Here is a 3,880-nt window from a genome sequence, read left to right on the forward strand (position 1 = left end):
TGTTGTACGAGGTAAGGATGTATTGTGTTGGCAGATGTAAGGTCGTATTGTGTTGGCAGATGTAAGGACGTATTGTGTTGGCAGATGTAAGGTCGTATTGTGTTGTGAAAGGTAAGGTCGTATTGTGTTGTGAGAGGTAAGGACGTATTTGTGTTGTGAGAGGTAAGGACGTATTGTGTTGTCAGATGTAAGGTCGTATTGTGTTGGCAGAGGTAAGGACGTTTTGTGTTGTCAGAGGTAAGAACGTATTGTGTTGTCAGAGGTAAGAACGTATTGTGTTGTCAGAGGTAAGGACGTATTGTGTTGTCAGAGGTAAGGCGTATTGTGTTGTGAGAGGTAAGGACGTATTGTGTTGTGAGAGGTAAGGACGTATTGTGTTGTCAGAGTTAAGGACGTATTATGTTGTATAGTGTTTTTTGGAGTTTGTACTTTGTATGGACACGGCTATATCTTGTGAGTTTTATTATACTGACAACGATCCAAGAGTGTCAAGCCCCTCTTGTCCTTTCCACAGTTTCTTATAAAGATGTAGTATTTGTGGTGAAGCCGAGTCAAAACAGATGTGTAAGTTAACGAGAGGCAATCCAGAATATGTTCAAATAAAATGAATAAATCGAAGTATTGGTAAGGACTGTGTTAACCTGTTCTACAAGTATGGAACGTGTAAAACACACTAAACTGATGTTGTTTGAGTGTGATGATGATGATAAGTTTATAAGATTGAAATGTTTAATTAAGACACACCCAACACTAAATCATTAATGTCAAAAATCATCAAAATGAAGTGTTATTAATTGCATAGTGTAATCTTACAAGCTATTGTAATCTTACAAGCTATTTTAATCTAACAAGCTATTGTAATCTTACAAGCTATTGTAATCTTACAAGCTATTGTAATCTAACAAGGTATTGTAATCTTACAAGCTATTTTAATCTAACAAGCTACTTTAATCTTACAAGCTATTGTAATCTAACAAGCTATTGTAATCTAACAAGCTATTGTAATCTAACAAGCTACTGTAATCTTACAAGCTACTGTAATCTAACAAGCTATTGTAATCTAACAAGCTATTCACTTAACGAGCCTGAGATTGTTTATGGTTCAAAATAATGTCGTGACTCTTTTCTAAGTGGGTACAGTCTGGTTCTACAGCTTTCGTTATAGATGGGTTCAGTCTGGTTCTACAGCTTTCGTTATAGATGGGTTCAGTCTGGTTCTACAGCTTTCGTTATAGATGGGTTCAGTCTGATTCTACAGCTTTTGTTATAAACGGGTGCTGTCTGGTTCTACAGCTTTTGTTATAAACGGGTGCTGTCTGGTTCTACAGCTTTTGTTATGAATGGGTACAGTCTGGTTCTACAGCTTTTGTTATAAATGGGTACAGTCTAGTTCTACAGCTTTTTTTACAAATGGGTCCTCGTTATTTTAATAGTTGTTATACTGGTTCTCATTAATTGTTGTAATACCAGGCCTCGTTATGGCAGTAGCTGTAATGCTGGTTCTCTTTATGGTAGTACTTGTAGTGCTGGTTACTCGTTATGGTAATAGTTGTAATACTTGTTCTCTTTAAGGAAATAGTATAATTGGTTCTCGGTATTGTAATACTTTTTGATAGTTTTAATACTGGTTCTCATTATAGTAATCTTTGCATTACTGGTTCTTGTTATGCAACAGTTCTAATGTTAGTTCTCGTTATCGTAATAGTTTTAATACTGGTTCTAGTTATGGTAATAGCTGTAATACTGGTTCTAGTTACTGTAATAGTTGTAATACTGGTTCTAGTTATGGTAATAGCTGTAATACTGGTTCTAGTTATGGTAGTAGCTGTAATACTCGTTCTAGTTATGGTAGTAGCTGTAATACTGGTTCTAGTCATGATAATAGCTGTAATACTGGTTCTATTTATGGTAATAGTTGTAATACTTGTTCTACTGATGGTAATAGTTTTAATACTGGTTCTAGTTATGGTAATAGCTGTAATACTGGTTCTAGTTACTGTAATAGTTGTAATACTGGTTCTAGTTATGGTAATAGTTGTAATACTTGTTCTATTTATGGTAATAGTTGTAATACTGGTCCTAGTTATGGTAATAGTTTTAATACTGGTCCTAGTTATGGTAATAGTTTTAATACTGGTCCTAGTTACTGTAATAGTTGTAATACTGGTTCTAGTTATGGTAATAGCTGTAATACTGGTTCTAGTTATGGTAATAGTTTTAATACTGGTCCTAGTTACTGTAATAGTTGTAATACTGGTTCTAGTTATGGTAATAGCTGTAATACTGGTTCTAGTTATGGTAATAGTTGTAATACTGGTTTAAGAGTGAACATCAAACCAAATAGAACAACGTAATTCAGTAACTAGAACAGTTACCACACAATGATTAAATATAGAATATTCCGTAGAGGAAACTGTGGTACCATAGCAACCATATGGCATACTTTACTATAAAAAACAACGCGTGACCGGGGAAATTGGTTTAAATAAATATTATTTGACCGAAGGTCTTTGAACTCGATCTATTTGAAAGAAAATAAAAGTAAGAGATTTTGTATATGTGTTAGAGATTTTGTATATGTGTTAGAGATCTTGTATATGTGTTAGAGATTTTGTATATGTGTTAGAGATCTTGTATATGTGTTACAGATCTTGTATATGTGTTAGAGATTTTGTATATGTGTTAGAGATTTTGTATATGTGTTAGAGATCTTGTATATGTGTTAGAGATTTTGTATATGTGTTAGAGATTTTGTATATGTGTTAGAGATTTTGTATATGTGTTAGAGATCTTGTATATGTGTTAGAGATCTTGTATATGTGTTAGAGATCTTGTATATGTGTTAGAGATCTTGTATACGTGTTAGAGATCTTGTATACGTGTTAGAGATTTTGTATACGTGTTAGAGATTTTGTATACGTGTTAGAGATTTTGTATACGTGTTAGAGATTTTGTATACGTGTTAGAGATTTTGTATACGTGTTAGAGATTTTGTATACGTGTTAGAGATTTTGTATATGTGTTAGAGATCTTGTATATGTGTTAGAGATCTTGTATACGTGTTAGATATTTTGTATACGTGTTAGATATTTTGTATATGTGTTAGAGATCTTGTATATGTGTTAGAGATCTTGTATATGTGTTAGAGATCTTGTATATGTGTTAGAGATTTTGTATATGTGTTAGAGATTTTGTATATGTGTTAGATATTTTGTATATGTGTTAGATATCTTGTATATGTGTTAGAGATCTTGTATATGTGTTAGAGATCTTGTATATGTGTTAGAGATCTTGTATATGTGTTAGAGATTTTGTATATGTGTTAGAGATCTTGTATACGTGTTGGAGATCTTGTATACGTGTTGGAGATCTTGTATACGTGTTGGAGATCTTGTATATGTGTTAGAGATTTCTTTTTCACCGAAGGTGAAATTCCAAAGAGAACATGTGACGTAGAGGCCTAATGCATTCTTTATTTAACCGGACCCTCTGCTGTGGACTGTAGTTTCACCTATACAAGGCTCATTAGCGCAGCTTGGGTCAGCAAACCCAAGTACAGTTAGGCCTCTTATAATGGTGTATGTAACATCTATGGTGTTTTAGGCCCATCTTGTTTCACCACATACTAAAAGGGACATAGAATAAGATATTTCATTAACCAGTAAAATAAAATCACACATCTGGATCTACTAATGAAATATTTGAGTGAAATAATAGCGTGACATCTATTTGTGACTACTTTATTAGGAAGGCTGTACGTGAAATAATAACGTGACATCTATTTTGTCACGCTATTATTTAACGTTCTATTTGTAACTACTTTCTTAGGAAGGCTGTACGTTAAATAATAGCGTGACAAATATTTGTAACTACTTTCTTA

This window comes from Limulus polyphemus, unplaced genomic scaffold (genome assembly GCF_000517525.1).
Source record: "Limulus polyphemus unplaced genomic scaffold, Limulus_polyphemus-2.1.2 Scaffold11076, whole genome shotgun sequence".
NCBI classification, from domain to species: domain Eukaryota; kingdom Metazoa; phylum Arthropoda; class Merostomata; order Xiphosura; family Limulidae; genus Limulus; species Limulus polyphemus.